Raw genomic sequence first — 24,104 nt, forward strand, 5'->3', positions numbered from 1 at the left:
TTTAAGTAACTTGTTCTTCTGTTCCTTCTCAAGGTTAGACATTCTGATGACAGGTAGGGTCTCAGACGGACCTAAAAATGCATACTTGAGGTTTTCAGGCAATTGTTTAAGGTCAAGTTCCGGTGGTTTCTCAATAGATGGGACCGGTTTAGACTCAGAGGGTGGAAGAGGTTCCACTTTTGCTTTCCATTTGACAGTCTCCATTATAGGAGTAGAATCGAGCAATGCATTGACTTCTTGGATGGAATTCTCTATGTTAAAGTCCATGTCAAAATGTGCTAAGCAAGTCTCAAGTGCGTCTTCGGAAGATTGAAGGAAAGATTCATGCACTAGACTCTCGATCATGTCCACTTCACATATATCCTCCGAGTCTGCTGGTTGTTGTGCAGCATTGAAAATGTTGAGCTTGATCTTCATGTTACCAAAGGACAACTTCATAACTCCATTCCTGCAATTTATGATAGCATTGGATGTGGTCAAGAATGGACGTCCTAAGATAACTGGGATTTGACTTGTAGGATTCTGGACAGGTTGAGTATCTAGAACGATGAAATCAACTGGAAAATAAAACTTGTCAACCTGGATTAGCACATCTTCAATAATACCACGGGGCACCTTGATAGATCTATCAGCTAGTTGTAATATTATTTTAGTTGGTTTCAGCTCACGAAGTCCTAGCTGCTCATAGACCGAATATGGTAACAAATTAACACTGGCCCCTAAATCAAGCAACGCTTTCTGAACCTTATGCTCTCCTATGACACAAGAAATGGTAGGAGCTCCGGGATCCCTAAATTTAGGAGGAGTGTTGTTTTGAATCATGGAGCTGAGTTGCTCTGCAAGGAAGACCTTCTTATGAACATTCATCTTACGCTTTTGAGTGCATAAATCTTTAAGAAACTTAGCGTAAGCAGGGACTTGCTTGATAGCATCAATCAACGGAATGTTGATTTGGACTTGCTTAAACATGTCCAATATCTCATTAAAGTTGTTTCCTTTCTTAACCGGTGTCAGACGTTGAGGAAAAGGTGCTTTAGGCACATAAGATGACACATGAGTGGTTCCTGGAGAGTCAGAGTGTTGTTGGACTTTGGATGCACTAGTTTGTCTCTCTATTTCATTTTGATCTTCCGCATTGGACTTTGATTCTTCCCTAGGCATATCTACTTTGTTCTCGATCTGTTTACCGGACCTAAGGGTAATGATTGATTTGGCTTACTCATGATATTGTTCTTGGTTTGAATTAGAGCCAATCTCACACTGTCCTTTTGGATTTACCACAGGTTGACTAGGGAACTTGCCCTTCTCTCTTTCACTCAATGTGACAGCAAGTTGACCCAACTGTACTTCCAGCTTGGCAATGGATTGCGCATTTGCATGTAAACTCTGCTGGTTAGCTAGTAAAGTATGTTGAGTGTCTTTTTGAAATTGAAGTGAACTCTGCATAAAAAGATTGAGTGTATTCTCAAGAGATGGTTTCCTAGATTGTGGAGGCACTTGTTGATATTGTGAGAACTGTTGAGGTTGTTGACTGCCAACTTGGGAGTAAGGTTGCATAGGAGAATTTCCAGATGGTCCTCCTTATTGTGGTCCTTTTGCCCAAGAAAAATTTAGATGCCTAGCCCACCCTGGATTGTAGGTGTTTGAGTAAGGATTATTCTCAGTTCTCTGAAAGGTGTTCATAGCATGTACTTGTTCAGAGAGAAATTCTGGAATTGCTGAACTAGATGGACAAGACTGCGTAGGATGGGCGAGACTAGAACATATGGAACATGACTCGACTTGAGTTGTTTGTGGAGGTCCATTGTTTAACATTAAAGCATCCACCTTCTTTGTCAGGTATCAATTTTGGCATAAAGATCTTGCGTGACTCCTACCTCATATATACCCCCTTTCTTCAGTGGTTGAGGGTTTCTTTCACCTCTATTTGAATAGTCCCATTGCTGGGAGTTTTCACACAAGGTTTCAAAGAAATTCCAAGCTTCGACATCACTTTTGGTCATGAATGACCCTCCACTAGTGGCGTCAACCATGCGACGGTTTTGGGGTGTCAGACCGTCATAGAAGTATTGAACCTGTTGCCACTTTTCAAAACCATGGTGTGGACATTTAAGAAGTAAATCCTTCAATCTTTCCCAACATTCATGAAAGTGCCCACCCTCTTTTTGTGTGAAATTTGTAATTTCTCTACGGAGAGCATTAGTTTTGTGAACCGGGAAGAACTTGTTTAAGAACTTCTTAGACAGTTAGTCCCATGTAGTGATAGACCCAACTCCTAGAGAATTCAACCATGCTTTCGCCTTATCCTTCAAAGAGAAAGGAAAAAGGCGCAAACGGATCGAATCGTCTGAAAAGTTTTGGAACTTAAAGGTGGAGCAAATGTCTAAGAATTCTTTCACATGATGATATGGATCCTCCTTATCTGAACCATAAAAGGAGGGCAACAATTGTATGACCCCAGGTTTAAGTTCAAAGTGTGCTGCCGTGGTGGCAGGCAACACTATACATGAAGGCGCATTGAATTGGACAGGAGCTGAATAATCTCTAAGAGCTTTAGTTCCATTCTCTTCCGCCATTTCAAATAGGATGTTTCTAAATCTTCTACGAAAGGTTCTTTCTATTTCAGGATCAAAAGGTGCTAGTTCTATGTTCAGAGATCTACGTCCTAGCATAAACTATGTTATCAATATAAGAAAGAAAACTAAACTAAGATGCAACCTAAGATGAATAAAACTAAAAGAAAAAGTTATGAATTCCTAAAAACAAGAGAAAGTTGTGTAAACGAGAATTGGAAGGAATAACCCGGAAAAGGAGATGATGAATGTCTGAAGATTTGAGAGCTCCTCCTTTTGAAGACAATGTTATTTAGCAGCTTCCTTCCTCAATTCCTGTAAACAAAAAAAAAAACAAAAATAAATTAAATTTCCTAAAATAATGCTAGAAAAAATCCTAAGCAACGGTTAATCTCTAAAAAAGAAAGTTTCTAATCTTAAAAATAAAAGCTAAGTTAGTTTCTAAAAAGGGAAAAAAAAAATTTCTAAAACTAGAAAATAGAAAGTTACTTGAAAGAAGAATCAAAATCTAAAATTAGAAAATAGGAAATTTCTAAAAAAAAGAAAGCCTCTAATAGAAAATTTCTAAAGAATAGAACCCTAATTCTAAAAATAGAAATTAGAAAAAAAATAGAAAATTTGGAAAGAGATTACCAAATCAGTAGTTTATGTCAGGTCCCTACAAAACAGGAAATAGGTTAGTTTCTAAAAAAAATTTAACCTAAAGTTAGTAAAAAAACTAAGACTATGAATTATGATAAGAGAGAATCCTAAATCCAATTGGACCGAAACAGTCCCCGGCAACGGCGCCAAAAACTTGATGTTTTATTTAAACCAACCTGATTTAAATGATTTTAAACTCGTAAGTATACGAATCATACGAATCAGATGTAAATATGGTACGTATCACGAGATCGTTCCCACGAGGACTGGTTGTCACAATTCAAAATTAAAGACTCTTCTTAACTAATCCAACAAATATTTGAGATAGTAATTGAAAAAACTAAATAAAAATCAATGAAAAAATAACCAAGAGCAATAAGGAAAATTCAATCAAAGAGAAGACTAGGACTTTCAAATCCACCGCTAATTATCATAAACCTTGTTTTACCTGTTGATTCTCCCTAATTCAGATTGATATCAAAAATAAATAAAGCGCACTCTATGTCCTTGGTCGGGCACACAGAATGTATAATTCCTTAAAGCATATGGATCACATCTTTCCATTCATGGTCAGGCATGGAGAGATGTAGATTCCTGTTTCTTCCTCTATAGGAACCTGTTCATGGTCAGACACAAGCACCTAGATAATGTTCCAAACAACATCCATAACTAGACTTTGGTTAAGCTCTTAGAATGGAGAAGCACAAAACTTTCAATTAAGCATACTAGAGAAAGAAACAAATCAATTAAATTAGGATTAAATCAGCAAACAAGGATCATTCAAGTTGGAGGCTTCATCTCAGCCCTAGCTAAGGAATTTAGCTATCCATGTGATCAGTTAAAAAGTAAGAAAAATAACAATGATGAAATGAAAACATCCTTCTAAACTCTTTCTTCTCTTTTCTTCTCTTTTCTTCTCTTTTCTTCTCTTTCTCTTCTCTGGATCTGTTCCCTAGCTCTCCTCTCCTCTTGTCTACGTTTTGCATCTTTTCTTATAGCTGCTGGAGTGGCTGGAATGGGGAAAATCGGGTTTGGAAAGCTATCGAATGCGCAGCGAAAGCCCTTTTCGCAGCAAACTTCTGTACCTGCATAAGTCCCTCATTCTTTGCATTTTTTCTGTAAAATCAACGTCTCCTAGGACGTTTTTGGCTGGTCTATATGATGGACGGATCAGATCTTCCATCTGATCAAAGATGGTGGGCCACAACCGCCCGGAAGTCGGCTTTTCGTGGATGTGCGTAAGCCTTTGCACGTCCGGCGCTGTGATGCTCGGTGGGCCTCACATAAGCATTTTCGGAGAAATCCATCCCATCCATTGGATGTACGACGAAATTTCGGTCAGATATGGATGGTTTTGAACATCCATTGACGCGACCCATAGAAGAAATTACAATAAAATCAATTTTGAACGTCACAGGACAGTCCACTTGTGGCCTCTGTATCTCACACGTGTGCACGTATGGGCACAAACGGTAAATATGGTTTTGTAGCTCTTGAACCCTTCTACATGATGAACGACTTGAATCAGACGTACGTGCTACCGGTGGGGCCCACAGCGGTCCGTAAAAATGGACTTTCCGTCCCTTACACCGCGCCAGAAACGGCAACTGCCATTTTTGAAAAAGGAAGTCGGGTCAGCAGCGATGACCGACTTAGGTTCGTTCGGTGCCCGGGTAGTGCACATGTGCACTATGTACACACGTTATACATATGGGGTCCACTGTGATTCTTTAGAGAAATCCAATCCATCCATCCTGTTTCTCACCTTATTTAAACCGTCTGGGTCAATTTTGAAGTATATCCAGATTGTAGGTGGGCCTAAAATTGAAGATTAATGGGCTGATTTGTCCGTTGGCCCACTTCTCGAGATATCCAATGGTTGAAATTTAATATGTACGGTTTATTTATGGCCTCCAGGCCATATATGGAGTTTTGAGCCAATTGGATGGCGGGAACCATGTGATCTTGCATTTTGGACCATTTTCGGGCCTTTTTAACGTGAACGGCTTGACTTTCTCGGATCCCTGGCATGTGAATTCTTCAGTCTTAGTTCTCTGGAGTGCGTCCCTTGCTCTAGTGACTTTGGAACATCAAATCCATGCTAGTAGTACTCTTTTTCCATCAACGCTCCTGATTTCATCCTGCAACAAAAATATAATTAAACTGCTCCGTTAAACATTATCATGTACGTAAAATCAGGTAATAATTGTGGTCTGATATGTAATATTCGACCCTTATCAATGATCATCATCCCAATACATATCATCATCTAATTCTGTGTAGTGCACACTTGGGATGAGATTGCTTTTCTCACATTCTATTCCTAAATTCGGTTGAGGTTCGAATAAACTAACTTCTACCTCATCATTGAACTCTAGTGTGTCCTATGAGTAAAGTATGTCATCATCATTATATTTAAAAGACACCCATGTCTCTTCACCATTCTTTTGAATAGTCATCGAGATTGACTCATTGGGAAATTTAACCGTATGCTCATTAATGGAATCCAGCTCCTTATTTGTAATTCCAGAATTCTTCAAAAGCGAGTTAGGATCACTTTCCTCGCATTGTATTTCTGGAATGAATTATAACTGGGATGACCGAGCCTGCTCTACCTTATCAAGGCGCGAATTAAGCGCTTCCAATGATTTTCTCATTTCTGCGAGACAGGCTAGGCTACGCTAAATTGAATCCTCTTGGATTGTTTCTGGTTGGGTCGTAAAGGTAGGGTATCCAAGAGAATACTCATTATAATATGTTGTTAGTTCAGTTTCTCAATTTTGATGTTTCCACTGGTTATAGTCATACTGATCATACATGGGAGAATATTATGGTTGATAATACTTATTGCCACTCATAATATAATCACGCATTATTTTCTTCTTATCTGATGGGTGATAATAGTCCTCACGCCCATAATTATGATAACCCCAACACTCATGTACTGTTTTGTTAATCTGTGGGGTGTAATTATTCTCCCACATATAATCGCGTAAGGATTTCTTAACCAGTGGATTATAATATTTCGGTTGGTTCTCGATGATAATTTCAGAAAAGTTTTAAAACATAGGTTGATTTCTACCATAGTCATCATCCCAATATAGATTATTCTTCTCAGCATACTGACATTCCCACTCGTGCATATACATGATGAGACCCTAACTCTGAATTTAATCCTAAGAAAAATAAAAGAAAGGATCCTACAACAGTATAGAAAGTAAGAGAGGGAGAAGTTAGAAAGAAGTTACAAGGTTAGAGATTCCTAAGTTAAAACCTAAAAAACAAAACAAACCAAGTTAGCATATAGGAGATTAGACCTAATCTAAAAAATAAAGAAAGTAAAGAAATTAAGACGAAGTTACCAATTTAGACAATCTATCAACGACCTTACAAAGCAGGAAAGCAAGTTAGTTTCTAAAAATCAAATAGAAAGAAAAATCTAAAATGAAAGTTAGTATAATCCTAATCTTAATCTAATTCTAAAACCAATTAATTTCAAAAATACATAGCCGTCAGTTCCTGACAACGGCGCCAAAAACTTATTCACTCCCCAAGTATAGGGTTGTGATGTAGTAATAAACTTGGTGAGACTGAGGTCGAATCCCAAGGGACTAATACCTGTTTGTTATCTGAAACTAAGTAGAATTAGAACTAGACTAAGATGAAATCTAAATCGGCTATAATTTGAGGAATAATGATGAAATAATTATCTAAAACTTTAAGAATTCAGGGAAAGGAAACTAGGGATTCAAAAGATCCACTTGTAGAGATCAGGGAGATCTTATGCCTGCTTCAAGAACTCAACTGGACTTACAGTCCCATCTTCATCCAGTTGAAGAGTATAACCATGGAAATCAAGACTAAACTTCCTTTGATATAGTTTTCAAGAGATGAAAGGTATATGAATTAGATGAATTTTATCACCAAACCATGCCCAGGAGACAAAGTAAACAACAGAATTAAACTAATTACCAACCAATCAACAATGTATGAAGGTTAAGAAGGGTACCGTCATTCGACCATGCCTAGGAGACGATGGTGAACAACAGGGCTTCTTGATGTCATAAACATAAAAAGGAAAGGAACATGCTCAAAGCTATTGTAAACCCATTGTAATTTTAGTCACAACAAATCATTAAAAACTAAAAACATTCCCTTAATTAAACTAAAATCAACATCGGTTTAGTCTAAATAAAAGGCATAAGCAAAAAGGTCTCCCATCACGCTACAAGCTTCACCTCTTAGCCCTAGTTAAGAGGTTTAGCCCATCACAGACATGGTGGACCAAAGACTCTTAAATAAACAAAACAACTAAAGGAAAAAAGAGGGAAGAAAAGAAAACCTTGGTGCTCCACATGTCCAAGCCTCCATGGCTACCTTGATCTTGATTCCCCTGTGGTCCGTCCCTTGCCTTGGTAACTAATGAGCATTAAATCCATGCTTTTAGCATCCTATTTCAATCCAACCTCGTAAATACACCCTTCATCACAAACACGATTAAATCGGGCCATTAAACAGTACCAAGTTCGTAAATCTAGGCAATAACTGGGATTTGATATGCAATATTTGACCCTCAACACATATATATTTTATTCATGGGATTATATTGCAATTTACCTAATTTTAAGTTTATATGTGTGGATGTGATCGTTTTGTAATAATGTATACATATTAATACTCAGATTGGCCTTTGTGATGAGATGTAGTCAATATTCACTATTAAAGGCTTAGCTTGCCTCTTGCATAATGTAGACTATTGTATAAGTATGCATGATAAAAGTAATGCAAGTTGAGATGCATAAACATATAAGACAAACATGCATGTACATATGAGATGTACGTCTGCCATGATTTATCATGAGATTATCAAAATGAGATCTTACATATATTGGCACAATTGGATCCATATCCAGTTAGATCGTGTAAGCCCAATTATTGCATTGAGGATGAATAATTGTTTCAAAGGATGAATTTGCGATGCATGCATGCATAATCATTCACGATGTATGAATTGAACTACATGTGTTGCAAGACCAATTGCCTACAAATAGCATATCGATTCCAATCTAGTTGTCGTATAAGTATACTTGCCCTATAGGTGACTCTTGCATCCTTATTACTCTACATTATAAGGTTGTGATGCAATGACATTACTTTGATATGAATTCTCAAGGATGTGTATAAATTCAGTTGAGTCGAAGAAAGTTAGGAAAGCAACCAAATCAAGATTGAGTAATGGAGATGGGATAGAGAAACATCATAAATGATTGCACAATGATGATGATGCATAGTGGGGATTAAATGGGTAGTCAAATTTTATTGCGAATAGATTTTGAAAAAGTATTTATGTTATTATACTAATATTTTAATAGGTTTTGATCAATCAAATTTGCAAAGATAAAATCCATTTAATATTAAAAGTAATTAAGGTTGTGTTACAATTAGAGCATTAGGATTTGCGCACGTATATATATGAAATCAAACGTGTTCGATTAAGTGTGATCATAATAATTGTTTAGGATAAGTTGGAGATTAGGACAAATTGTTTATATCACTATCAAATTTGGTGTAATGCAATCTTTTAGGAAGCATTATAGTCTTATGTGTCTCACACTGCATATATTTGATTGAAGAGTGTAAATCGAGTTTTCTTAGTAAGAAGAAGCATGATAATTCAATATAACTCACGACCACCATAAGTAAGAAATATTATGTAACACCCCGTACTTTCAGTACTCGGGTGTTACCTTTTAAACCCACACTAAACTAAAAATTACTTGGGTTAACCAAAACGTGAACTCGACATACACAGGATGGGGATTCCCGTCGACATTAGAGTCATCCATCAGGGTCTCCAGGAGCCAGAATACTCCCTACGATAATCGGGAAGGTGAGGCCACTCGAACACTCAAAGATTGAAGCCATTATGCTAGTTAATTCTGATGCAACACACTTGTCACCAACACTTTAGAATTCGTTAATGACAAACAAAGCCTTCATCATAACTAATACCCTATATTAACCGTTAAAAAAGTCTATTAGGCTCACCTGATCAACGGATCTCGACATATGGGCAACTGACGGCCTTAGGATTTATGTAACGGGCCACGTAGGGCATATTATCAACCCAAAGTGAACCAGGATCCCTGGGTAATGTCCCCCAATACAAATGAACAGAGTAGATCATGGTAATCACATTTCAGTGGGCCCCTACACAATGCATGTACACAAAGAGTGCTTGGGCACGAGGTGTACTAAACCCAATGGCTCGATCAAACTAGCGCTGACCGAGCATTTCTCAAATATCTTCCCGCCCTTCCTCTCTCTATTTCAAACTGACCCACTTCAAACCTATAAGTGGGCCACCACGATCGTTCTCCGAGCATTCTAAACCGTTCAAATCCTTCATGGGACCCACACAATCAAAACGGTATAACCGTTTGATCACTTGTAAACGGACGAAGGAGATTGAATGCCACCGTCCAATCCGTGCCAAAAACCACCAGACCCGAGCCTGTGGTAAAAGGGAGAAAAAGAACCGCCCTTCCCCTTTAAGAAGGATGAATCTTAGCCATCCGTTGGGGAAACAATCCCAACTGTTCTCTCTCTCTCACTCCCTCTATAAGATGGGCCCTGTAGCCCTAGGAAATTCGTATCAAGAGAGGAAGAAAGAGAGAGTGTAAGAGAAAGAAAAACAGAGAGCTGTTCTCTCCTCCACAGGTGACCATTTCTCCTTCTATTTCTTTCTTTCTGTTTTAGTTAGGTTGAGGCCACAGTGATGGTTGTATTAGGATGAAGGATGGCCAATCAATGGCCAAGCTTTCGGATAGAAAGCAAACCGACAAATACCCTTGTGTTGATTAAGCGGTCCATTTTAAGCCTTTGTTTAGAGCTGGGACTGACCAAATGATGGTCGGGTCTCAGGCAAATACCAGGCCTGAATGTGGTCATAGATGGGTTGAAAGCCAGCCAAGTAATGGCTGTGTTCACACCTAAAGCAAAGCATTTAAGTAGGTCCCTATTTTTAGGCTAGAATGGAGCCAACCGCTGGGTCTCTGTTTGAAACCGAAACTGAGCCAATCCATGGCTCTGTTCCGGGTTGAGAACCACCCCATCTGCAGCATCTGTTTCGGGCAAAAACCCGGCCAAATTATGGCCGTGCGTCAGGCCATGGACAGGGTGGAACGGAAGCTCTGTTTTGAGCTCTTTATAGAAGCTCGAAATCAGCTCAGCTTCGACGGGAGACCAGCCAATCAATGGCTGAGAGTCAGCCCGAGAAAACAACGAGTTTAGTCCCTGTTTGGAGCTGAACACAGGCCGTCCATCATGCCATCAAACGTCCCTGTTTCGGGTTCTGTTTAGGCTGGGTACGGGCCTTGATTCGAGCTCTCAGACCGGCCTTGGATCGTCTTCAATCCGGCCTCAGGGCTGATCAGAAGATGGGCCGTGAGTGGGTCCCAAACCGGACCTTAAACCGCAGCAACCAGGCCGAGGGAAGGAGAAGAAGACGCTGCTTGTGGGGGGAGGACTGTTCACGTAGGCTGATGGGCTGACTGCTGGCTTGGGCCTGCACAAATGCAGGTGGGCCTCAGTTGTGGGCCGCCCTGATTGCAGGTCCTACATTGACCATGGGCCCCACCAACTAATAGTGAGTTGCACCATGGTAGGCCACCCCGAGTAGCATGATTTGGATCGTCCATTAGGGACGATGGCCCAGCAGCGGACCATGTGTTGGACGTCCTTCAATGAGGTCCAGCGCTGGACGCCCCTTTTTAAGAACACATGTCTACGTGTGTAGCATGTGCGCATGCACCGTTCGTCCACACAGTGGGACGTAGGTGGGGTACATCTAGGCCGTCCATCCATTCTGGCTTCGGACTTAGGGCCCACCTTGAATTGTATATGTGGAAGGTCCACGTAGAACCCACCTGGGAAAAAGAAAGAATGGTGTATGTACACACCAGGACGTGTAAACAGTACATACTGTTAACCTGCCAATCAGTTCACGTAAACTGGTTGCAAAAAGTTGAGATCTCATCAGCTATGATGAGTCTGGGAAATCCGAATGGTTCACATGAAGCAGCACCTCATAAAACCCCTTGGTTTCAAATTTTACTTTAAATCGAAACTTCGGTGGGCCACAAGGAATGCAAACAGTTTCTTCCTTTAAATTGAAATTATTCTTTCTATGGCCCACCAGAACCTTGGATCATGGTGAAAAATCACTTCCTAAGGTTTCTTGGGATTCTACATCTTATGGACCGTTCGGATTTGACACCCATGTTTACGCGGGACCCACCAAGCCTAGGTATATCATATACATATATGTCTGTGTGGGCTGCACCTCGTGGGAGCCCACCACTGATGGGCGTACTGCATCTAGGCGGTCTGCCCATTCAATGGATTATCTAAATGATGGTGGGTTGTACGAATGTTGTGGGCCACCCTACTGCATATCCACACCGTCCACTGTCTTGCCGGGTTGAGAGAAATCCATCTGCACTGTCAAGAAGATCTGGACGGTGGTTGCTGGACGCTTCAACGGTCCATAAATAAGTGTATATATTATGTAAAATATACGATATACGTGATGCTATACTATATAGGGTATACATATATATGATGCATGGGTGGATGTAAACGTGGTAGGCCCCACACGTGAAGTAAATTGACGGTGCATGCATGCACCAGGGAGTGAAGACATAATATGTCAGTTCACGTAAGCCACTGTAAAATTTCAAGATCTCCCCATGGCTGATGAATCTGAAAAATCTGAATGGTCCACTTGGAGCAGAACCTCATAAAACCCCCTGGTTCCCATTTTTACCTTGAACCAAAACTTGGGTGGGCCATGATTAATGCAAACAGTTTCTTCCCTTGAAAGTGCATTTATCTTTGCTATGGCCCACCAGAATCCTAGATCAGGATGAAAATTTACCTCCTAGGGTTTCTTGGGATTCCACATCTTATGGATCGTTTGGATTTGACACCCATGTCACAAATATGAAGGTGTGCAGGTGCCTGGGTGCCTAGGTGGGCATGCCTCATATATTTATGCATGGTGAGTCCTGCACGTGTGGAACCCACGTTGTGCACACTGAATATAAACCGTCTAAGGTCGGGATGCAGTGCGCCTGGACACACATCCACATCGTCCACACAGAACTCATGTGATATATGTATAATATACATATATATGTACATATGTACCCTAGGTTACAAATATCATATACGTGAAGTATACAGGGATACACTGTGTGATGTACATGAGATAGAAGTAGTGTGCTAGCTCACCCATATGACGTTGGGCCATGTATGTGGGCCCCACCATGATATAAATGCTTGTCTGCACAGTCCGTGCAATGGACCCCACCAACTAAATAACAGTATATTACGCCCACTTATTGGGACAAGTATTATTAGGCTTGTACCCTCTCAAATAAACACTAAACCATCATGATTTGGGCCATTCGACCAACCATGGCGTCCTAAAATCTTAGAACTTATTAGCTAATGCAAGGGATTTCTCTAGGAATCTGTTCAAGTGACGCAGAGACGCTAGCTTCTCGAGAGGGCTCACACCAAAGGACGCCCTACAACTTGTATGGTGATGATTCTTCCCCTTGAGCTTTCCATCTTCTCATTAGCTTAAATTATAGTTTTTATTTAAATTTATAATTGATATCTCCCTTTATAATCACATGTGTTAGTTGGTGGAAATTGAATTGATGTATTACATGCTTTATGATTATCCTATATATTTGTTCATGCTTGTGGATTATTGTGTATTGCTTATGGACTTCAAACTGGTACATTAGTGGGAAACCCCCATCTATAAATGTACACCCATACTTGGAATGTAACCCGACTGGTTGTGATTAAAATGGGCCTTCGGCTTAGTGGTTATTGATTGATGGTCTAAATGGATCATTGATGTAGGCCTACCATCTAGAGTTGTTGTGTCCAATGGCTTTCAAGGATGGTCTTTTATCGCACAGTTCTGATACTCGCCCTATGTGGCCTACTTTGATATCGCCCTATGTGGCTTTGTTCTAGTATTTTTCCTATATGGGTTCGATGTTTTATTCTGTGCAACCATGCGATGGTAAGCCCCATATATTGTAATTTGATTGGCCACTAGTCGATGGGGTTCCATTAAACATCCTAAGGTGGTAGTCTCATGGGCCGGGGATGGTGGCAATGGGACACTATGCCCGAGCCGTCGGCCTACCCTGGGCTATGTGCTCCCCGTAGTGACCTTTGAGCTTACCTAAATTGGCTGGTTGTAAATGGACTAATAATGACTTGGTTAATCATGCATACATGGCATATTTCGATGACTTGGATCACTCTGCCCTATGATTACGCTGAATGTTGCGCTTATGACCAGTCATTCGATGATGATATTGACTCGGATTATCATGCCCTAGGATTACGCTGAATGTTGCGCTAATGACCAGTCTTATCCCTGGGTGATGACCCCAATGTCCGTCCGGATGTTTTTCCCAGGACATTGCCCATCTGGATGTTTTACCCGGGGCACAAACCGTCTGGATGTTTTACCCGGGTCGATCATTACATTCATGCATCCATGCATCTAATAAGACTGCATTTACTCTGTTTTGGTTGTCTGTATGTTTTATACTATTTCTTACCTAATGCGGCGGTGTGTAATCTTGAGGGGAATTCACACTGAGTTGGCCACTCATCCATCAAATATAAAACCGTATAGGTAGTACAGATGGCTTAAGTAATTTGCATATTCTGACTTGATAAGGAGCAGGGTACGTTCACCAGAAATGCATGACTGTATGCTTGGAGGAGTTATGTGATCTTGCGGCTTATATTTATATGCTTTCTATTATTTCTCATGTATTAGATCATATAATTCTTTTATTTGTAAATTTTGGAGACATTGGTTTGTATAAGTCATTATGGGCATATTTGAATGATAATGAAATTTTCCTTTATGTCGATTTGTCCACACTACACTCATTTGCTTACTCTGATGAAAGAAAAAATATATATACTCGAATTTGACCATCCTTTAAGGTTAACACTCGGGTTTTTGAGAAACGGGTCGTGTACTTGGGTCCTGAAAAGTTGGGGCGTTACATATTAGACATTATGTCTAATTAAAATTTCTCAATGAAATAAGAGTGTGGATTCTCTGTTCCGTGGAAATAGTTAGCAGCTGATTCCACCTTTATCATTGGTCCACGTTATTGTTAGTGCCACATCACCAGTTTTTTAAATATATTAAAAAAATTACATTTCAGGAAAATTCTAACCAAAATGTTCGACGGTTTCCATTGGGAAATCGGATTGCCTACTGAGTACAGTACGCTATTATCATAATGAGTAAACTTAGTTGGGCCCACCTTGTATGTATGTGTTCTATCCACGCTGTCCATCCCTTTTTCCATCTAAGTTAAGGGGTTGAACCCAAAATTGAAGTATATCCAAATATCAAGTGGATCATACCACAGTAAACAATGGGGATAATGATTTCCACCATTGAAACCGTGCTAGGCCCCACAGTGATGTTTATTTGTCATCCAACCTGTTCATAAGATCATACAGACATGGATGAAGGGAAAACATGAATATAAGCTTAATCCAAAACTTTTGTAGCCCCTAAGAAATTTTCAACGATAAACGTTCAATTCAACTGTTTCCTATAGTGTGGTCCATTCGAACATTGTATATGCTTCATTTTTTGTCTCAAGCCCTAAAAGTATCTGGTAAAATTGATGGACGAAGTGGATAAAATACATAAATCATGGTAGACCCCACAAAGATGCTAAACATAGTGAGTTACTCACCATGCAATCCGCACTACGCAATTCGCTTCCTTCCATTTGAGGATTCAGCGCACGGGTTGAGTACCGAGACTCCCTACTAAAGTGATGTCACCTAGTTATGTGGGTCCCACCATGATGTATATTTTGTATCCACACCATCCATCCATTTGGAGAGATCATTTTAGGGCATGAGCCAAAGAGTGAATCAGATCCAAAACTCGAGTGGACCGCACCATAGAAAACAGAGGAGAGAGTCATGCCACCATTAAAAACTTCTAAGGGTCACAAAAGTTTTCGATCAAGTTGATATTTGTGTTTTCCCTTCTTTAATGTCTGTATTAACTTATCAATGGGTTGGATCTCAAATAAAAATCATGGTGGACCTTAGGAAGGCTTCAAGAGTGGATGTCACTCTCCTCACTATTTTCTGTGGCGGGGTCCACTCCATCTTTGAATCTGCCTCATTCTTTTGATCATGCCCTAAAATGATCTCTTTGAATGGATGGACAATGTGGATACAACACAAACATCATGGTGGGCCCCACTGAACTTGGTGGCGTCACTTCAGTAGCAAGTCTAGCTACTTAACCTGTCGGTAGCTAATCCGCCTCCAATTTCTTTCTTCTAAAATTTAATTAGGCCATATAATCTCACTTACAAAATCTACTTGATTAGCAAAGAATATTAGCTACGACCCAGATGAGTGATGTCCATAGGATCCTCACCGTGGGCCCACCCTGATATATGCGTTGTATATCTACTCCATTCATCCGTTTTCTCATATTATTTTAAGACTTGACCAGAATTGGTACTTGTGATCAGGTCAGACTCAGTCCGGATTAGTCCAAGCGAGACCCGGACTCAGATCGGGTTAAGCATGCTGGACTTGGTACTAAGTCAGGTCGAGTTCGAGTCAGGCATATTTCAAAACCGAATCGAGTCGAGTCATCCCTAACTCGGTTTGAATCGACTCGATGCCTACCTCTAAACATAATGGTTGTTTTTATATCCACACTGTTTATCCATTTTGCCTACTTACATCAGGGCATGAGTCTAAAAATAGATAGATCGATATCTCAAGTGGACCACACAAGACATGGATGAAGAGAAAATATAAATATCAACTTGATCTAAAACTTTTGTAGCCCCCAATAAGTTTTTAATCTTCTAATCATCCATGTTTCTTGTGGTGTGGTCCACCTAAGATTTAGATCTTCCTCAATTTTGTGCTCATGAACTACAATGATCTGTAAAAATGGATGGACGGCGTGGATAAAATGCATACATCATTGTGGAGCCATCAGAGCCTTTCCAATAACACATAGTACTGCAGTTGGTGGTATATGCTACTAGTGTCCCCTTTGTCAAAGCCACTCGTATGAGCAAATTGTCAGTGGCTTAGGTGGGCCATACTGTGATGTTTTCTAGAAAATCAACCTGGACCACAAGATGCGTCCCCCCATTTTACGCCATAGGCCGAAAAAATCAGTTCTATCTATAATTCAGGTTGACCACATGATTGTAAATAGTGGATAAACAATCATTGCCTTCCAAATTGTTTCCATTAGTTTAGCCCAAGTGATTCATGTATCGGTATGATTTTTGGTAAAATGATTTTTTTTTCTTTTTTAATAATCTAGCCGTGAAAGTGAATTTTGATGTAAGTACAATGTTTGACCCTTTAAAATAAAGGGTGGACATCTCTCTCCTAACTATTTTCTTTAGTGCATATCTCTAAGCTCAATATGGGACTTAATAGCCAATGGTTATAATGGATATTGCATAAACATCATGATGGGCCCCGAAAAAATCAAGAGTCATGCCCCATACAAATATATACATACATACATACATATATATATATATATATATATATATATATATATATATATATATATATATATATATATATAAACTCTCTTTACAATTGGAGAAGTATGGGGGATTGAATTTTTGGCGGGGCCCCACCATGATGTGTATGCAAAATCCATTCTGACAATTAAATGAGTAATTATTTAGGCCCGAATCCAAAAAATTTAGGTTAACACGAGATTCATGTGAGCTGCACCAAATAAAATATTTGGAAGAGAGACATCTACCCTTGAAATTTATAGGACCCACCATGATGATTATATAAAATGGACACATTAGTTTATCTAATGGAACCCCATCATTTTGTCTAATGGAACCCTATCACTTTGTCAAATGAACCCGTCACTTTGTCTATTGAAACCCCATTATTTTGTTTGACAAGCCGCTACTTTATCTAGTGAAATCCTATCATTTTACACAGAAATATTGTAAGCCCCATATCCTAGACCATACCGTTCCGTAGACTTCCGCGGTCTCTCCGGTCGAATTTCGGCAACCTTCGACCCTTAACCGGTATTTGTGCGTGACCCTGAGTCACACGCCGTCAACTCGAGCTGACTCAACCCGAGACTTATACCCTTACGACGGCGCCATTGCCATGATTCCAATGCCGCGTCTCACGCGCCGATCCGATACTCTGGCCAGGAGATGTGAGCCAGCGTTCGGTACGAGAAAAACGTCGCGCGTGTGAATTCCGAGAGAATCTCTACGACTTATCACATCACTCAATCAATCAATCAATCACATCATGTCATGTACATGTCAAGTACACCATTACCTCTCACTCATCCCCAAGCAATCCCCAAAGTCAAAAAGTTCTTACAAGCCCGTACTTTTCTTACAACATTTACTCCAAAAGTCAAAAAGGCCCTTACACACCCATCCCTCTCTCTCCCATCCATCACTCTATCACATCTCTCTCTTTACAACCCTCTCTCTCATTTTCTCAACTCATTTTCCCAAACAAGAGAAAGCCTCACACGTCCAAGCTCTTTCCCTTCTCCATGAGAACTTTGTTTGTGGCCCACTTCCTCCCCTCCCATTTCCCATCTCAACCATCAAAACTCCATCTCCTCCATTAGGATTGAGCTAAGGAGCAAAGGAAGCCAAGGGAGCAAGAAGAAGGCGGTGGGTGATTTTGGATTTTGTATTACATTCATTTGTTTGATTTAAGGGTCCATATCTATTAGGACCCACCTTGATGTATGTTTTGTATCAAAGAGGGGCCCATAGTGGCGGGGCCCCTCCATCACCTCCGACATCGCTGATGCCTCTCTCTCTCTCTCTCTCTCCCCCTCTCGATTGTGTTTTTTGTGTATGATGGCCTATAGCCCACTTGATGCATGATCCACGCCATCCATTGATGTGGACCCCACTATTTTCATGGCTGGTACGTGCCATGGGCAAAACACAAATATCATGCTAATCCAAAATAGGTGGGCCATGTGGGACCCACCTTAACGAGGTGTGCATCCACACCGTCAGTCCTGGCGGATGCACCAGTGGAGGGTGCAGCTAACAGTGATGTGTTAACTGACGGTGAGTGTGGACTGACGTGGGTGGCTAACAGTGTAGTCTGGCTGACAATGGGAGTAGCTAACAGTGGAGTGTGTATGGACAGTGGGGTCTATGGGACCCATCCACGCCCTCCACCCCACGTGTGGGGCCACACCATGGTGTATGTGTTCTATCCAAACCGTCCACCATCTCTGGATGGTGGGGGCCACGTCTGTGTAGGGCCCGTTCTCCACACCCAGATCCATAGCTAAGTGGCAAACCGAGTGAAAGATACCTTGTTTCAACCTGGGGCAGCTCCAGTGGTGGGCTGAGTAAAAGATACCTCGTTTTAACGGCGGGCCCTCATAGCTCACGTGGTAGACTGTGTGAAAGATACCTCATTTCAATGCTGAGGTCTTGACATCCATCCCTAGTGGCAGTGGCAACAATGAAGTGTCAGCGGGCGTGGGGTCCATGGGACCCACCTATGCCGTCCATCCATTTGGTGGGCCACACCATGGTGTGTGTGAGGTCTCCATCGTCCCTGGACGGTGGGACCCACCCAACGTGTGGGGACCTCCCTTGATGAATACGCATGTCCATGCCGTCCATGGCCTGGACATTGCATAATATTTAATATAATATTATTATATTATATTATATTATATTAATATATTATATATTATATTATAATATTATATGATATCATATAGTAGCTGAGAAGGGTGGGCCCTACTTAGACCCACCTCTTTTCCCTTTTTAAGACATAAAGCTGCATAACAACAGCTACTTTATAATATAAAATTTTTATATATATGTGAATACATAAAGCTGCACAACAACAGCTATGTTTATATTATATAATATATGTATTATATACATGCATGTGGGTGGGCCCTACATGGGACCCACCTCTGCCTTCCTAAGCAGGTGTGGCTGCAACGTACATCAGCTATATGGCTGTTGTGTACGTCCAGCGTGGGACGTGGACCACACTATCATGATACATGTGTTATATCCACTGTCCATTAGGATGGGACAGTGGGACCCACCAGCAAGAGAACGGATTGGTTGGGGTACCTCATACCAGCTGCATGGCTGGTGCGTCGACATCGGCAAGTTCTGTAGCCCCCATGATATATATGTTTATCTACACCGTTCACTATTTGGACGGTGGGGCCCATCATGCATGATGCATGTGTTGTATCCATACCATCCAACCATTTTGAGATATCATTTATGGCATGAGGTAAAGAATAAGTCAAAATTAAAATTCAAATGGGCCCCCGCCATCGAAATAGTGGACAATAACATCCACCGTTCAAACTCCTAAGGACCAAGGTAGTTTCCAATTAAGTTGATAATTATTTTCATTTCATCTATCTCTTTGATAACTTATGAATATGTCGGTTCTCAAATACATAAGGGTGGGCCCGATTTGATATACATTTGGCCCATTTGACTAGGCCCGATGTGATGTACTTGGAGCCCAATTGGTTAGGCCGATGTGATATACGAGGCCCGTTGTTGAGGCCCACCTTAATATATATGAGGCCCATATGATTAGACCCATCTTGATATAGTTATGGCCCATCCATTAAGTCCCCCCGGATATACATAAGGCCCATGTTATGCGGCCCATTTGTTGGATCTAAGGCCCATGGGTCGAGGCCCAATTGGATGTATACAAGTCAATTACAATGTGTGACTCTACCATGGTTAGTGTAATGATGTTCATGACGGCCATGCCTTGGGAACAATGTTGGTTTGACGTCCACATTGTAAGAATAATATTGGTTAAATGTCCGCATTATAATTCTCCCTAGGGCCCATTGTTAGGACCACACTTGTAGGCCGTCTAGGTCCATCTTCGTTATGAACAACATCTATCACCATATAACATGTTTAGTATAGTTCCATGATTCATGACCATACGCATCATATGTATGCTTCATATGAGAAGCTGATCATAGCATATGCCTTCGGGTAGATTGTTTAAGGGCGCCCGGATAGGCGGTGTTGCCCTATATGAGTACACAATACGCGCAGGATTGCTGCATGACTGGATAGTGTGATTCATGCATTTCGCATTGTGTGACATGGTTACTGTACGTCCTAGCGACATTAAAGCCGTAGCCTCCACAAGCGTATCGTGGTTGGCAAGATTAGATACCAAAAATTTTGATTTACATGGGGTGTTATAGATATCCCTGGGTGAAAGTTCCTAAACCCTTATGGTACTAGGAGGTTACTCCAACATCTAGACCGAGTGGGTACATGAGCGCCGAATGTCGATTACCAGAAGGCCGCGCTTTCTACTATGTCGTAGTCGATTGGAAGGGGGTGCAGCCTTATCCACCCGAGAGGAGGGGGCAAAGCTAGGTTGAGTTTGACCAGCTCCAGGAATGGGTCCGCTATCGACGAACCGAGTCCGATATTGGCAGGCGGATAGTGAGGTCTTTTCCACTTACCTTATTGCACGTGATGGGCAGCAATCTGACTTGGAGTGTACTAGACCCCGGTTATATTTCAGAGTTGAGTTATATTGATATGTGGACTTAGATGAGGATTCGCATGCTTGAGTTGTATTTCACACCGCATGGCCTTGGTATAACCGACATCATTCATGTCTTGCACCGCATGGCCTTGGTACGGCTAATAGCATTCATGGATTCATCAGCATATTCCGCATTACTCTAATACTGCATAATTAGATTACTACCTTACGCACACACTTACACCACCTTCTAAGCTTTTCATAAGCTTATGTACGACCATTACATGCAGGTGACCTTAGATTGTAGCAGCGCTGAGGCAGGAGCGCATAACAGATCATCTTGGAGCTTTTTATCTATTATCATTGTATTTTCCTTTATGCTCATTGTACTTGTAAAGTTTTTGATCATAGTGGAAATGTGATGGAGTTTTTGGTTGTTGTTTGTGGGTTATGCCTTTGGTTATGCTTATTATGAATCAAACTGATGTTGAAAATCCTCCTCGTAGCATCCCAAGATCGGAACCTGGTGAATGAGCACTGGGAGCTGAGAATGGGGTACTATGGAGGCTATCGGCGCTGGATTCTGCGATCGAGAAGTTTGTGAGTCCGATTTCCGAGTTTGGGGAGTGACAGAAGTTGGTATCAGAGCATAACTTGGGAATAACTAAGAACAACATTACATGTCTGTTATGAATGATTAAGTCCTAAGTTCGGATAGCCTAGCGATCTTTTATTACAGACCCTTAACGTGCGTGCCTTCGAGAGTTTTCAAAGTTGATAGGCTCCTTTGCTCTTTCCTATAGGACATGCCGCGCAGGAGAGTGACCCGATCAACTCCCGCTTCACCACCTGAGACACCCGCTCCACCACCTGCGGCTCCCGCCCTACCACCTACGATCCTCACTCCACCACCAGAGGTTCCTACTGCCCATCCTGAGGATGTTGCTCCTCCACCAGAGACCGATGCGGATCCAACCGTATTCGTGAGTGCCTCTTAGTTATAGCAGATGTTATAGGCTGTAACGGCCGCCCTTCAGAGGCAGGGCAGGCGCCCCGTTGTTTCACTTACCCAGGTCGAGTAGGAGCCTGCGAGTGCCCTCCTTCGAGAGTTCCGACGGCTCGATCCCCTCGTTTCCAAGGCGAGCCAGACCTGACAGTAGCTGAGAGATGGCGCTCCGAAGTGGAGAAGATATTTGATACGATAGGATGTATGACTGAGCGGCGAGTCCGATTAGCAGTATTTCTTCTCCATGGTGAGGCTGAGCACTGGTGGACATCAGTCTCCCGAGCAGCAGGCACCGATTTTGTGTGGACTTGGGAGGATTTTGTAGATTGGTTTGACCGACAGTACTTTCCTGATCACATCCGACGATAGCGAGCGTTGGAGTTCGAGGCCCTGGTGCAGGGTGATATGACAATGGCTTAGTATACGGCTCATTTTGTAGCACTGTCCAGATTTGCACCATACCTGGTAGATGATGAGGAGCGGAGAGCCCGCCGATTTGAGGATAGCTTGCGTTACGGTCTTCGAGACCGTGTCATTGGGCATGAGCTCCTTACGTTCAAAGGGGTGGTACGGAAGGCCCAAATTTTTAAGGCTGAGTGGGCCGGTTCTCAATCTGATATCGGTCAAAGGAGGGACCGAAAGAGGCATGCTTCTTCTAGTGATTCCCAGCAAGGTCAACCACAGCAGAGGCGCACAGGTCGCCCAGCCTTTCGAGCACCAGCAGCACCTCTAGCACCACCTCCGAGGCAGTTCACCGGCTCTTGTTTTAGGTGCGGTGCGACAGGGCACCGTGTGTGGGAGTGCCCCCGCCCCCACCAGCAGCAGTAGCAGAGAGGTCCACAGCAGCCTCCACCACAGCCACACTAAAGACCCCCACAGCAGTAGCAACAACAGTCCCCACCACCGAGGCCACCTCAGCAGCAGCATCAACACCAACCTCCGAGGCCGTAGCAGCAAAGGCAGCAGTTTTAACCACCTCAGCGATAGCAGCAGCAACAGCATGCTCAGAGGGGACAAGCACCTCCTCAGTAGGCTCAGGCTAGATTTTATGCGGGCCAGCAGGATCCTTAGTCATCTGGAAGAGTCGTTGAGGGTATACTTCCAGTCTCAACATGCATCGCTTGAGTTTTATTTGATTTCGGTACTTCGCACTCGTTTATATCCGAGAGATTTTACCGTTCGACTAGATTGCCGACAGAGTTTGCTCGAGAGGGGTTGACCGTATCGACGCCCTTGGGAAAGACTACTGTATTAGGTCGCATTTGTTCATCTTGCCCCGTGCTAGTTGGAGAGATTTTCTTGTCCACCGACTTGTATATGCTGCCGATGTCAGATTTCGACGTTATCTTGGGCATGGATTGGCTTGCCAGTATCACGCCATCTTGGACTGCTCCGCGAGGACAGTCACATTTTGTATACCAGGCTTGCGACAGTTTCAGTTCGTTGCAGAGCCCCGGGGAGAGCCATTGTCTTGCTTGATGTCCTGCACCGTTGAGGAGCCTGTTGCCGCTTGTATTGATCAGATGCTGATTGTTTGTGATTTTTTCGATGTGTTTCAGGAGATTCCAAGATTACCGCCTCGCCGGCTCACAGAGTTTCAGATTGATCTTGTGCCCGGTATCATGCCTATTTTGAAGGCTCCATATCGTATGACACCGTTGGAGTTACAGGAACTGCAGAAGTAGTTAGACGAATTGCACGAGTTGGGCTTTATTCGTTTGAACAGTTCGCCGTGGGGAGTGCTGGTACTCTTCGTGAAGAAGAAGGATGGCTCGTTGAAGCTCTACGTAGATTATCACGAGCTCAAAAGGGTCACGATCAAGAACAAATATTCGCTCCTGAGGATTGATGATTTGTTTGATCAGCTACAGGGTGCACAGTTCTTTTCGAAGATCGACCTGCGTTTCGGTTATCATCAGATTCGGGTTCGAGAGGAGGACATTCCAAAGACGGCATTTAAGATGCATTATGGGCATTTTGAGTTTCAGGTCATGTCCTTCGAACTGACCAATGCACCTGCTGTCTTCATACAGTTGATTAACGAGGTCTTCCGCCCTTATCTTGATCAGTTTGTTGTAGTCTTCGTCGACGACATTCTGATCTATTCGAGGACCCGTGAGGAGCACAAGCAGCATATGGAGGTTACTTTATACACCCTTTGCGCATACCAGCTATATGTAAAGCTGGAGAAGTGCAAGTTTTGGCAGGAGGAG

The 24,104-nt window shown here is 42.0% G+C and overlaps 1 non-coding gene across 1 annotated transcript; it reads left to right on the top strand.

Annotated features, from left to right (window-relative positions):
• Positions 1-2,091: 2,091 nt before the first annotated feature.
• On the top strand, positions 2,092-2,198 carry LOC131228318 (small nucleolar RNA R71). Its single transcript, XR_009162827.1, has one exon. It is a non-coding gene; the product is annotated as a small nucleolar RNA R71 (small nucleolar RNA).
• Positions 2,199-24,104: the final 21,906 nt, after the last annotated feature.

The sequence above is a fragment of the Magnolia sinica genome, chromosome 15, assembly GCF_029962835.1.
Source record: "Magnolia sinica isolate HGM2019 chromosome 15, MsV1, whole genome shotgun sequence".
NCBI classification, from domain to species: domain Eukaryota; kingdom Viridiplantae; phylum Streptophyta; class Magnoliopsida; order Magnoliales; family Magnoliaceae; genus Magnolia; species Magnolia sinica.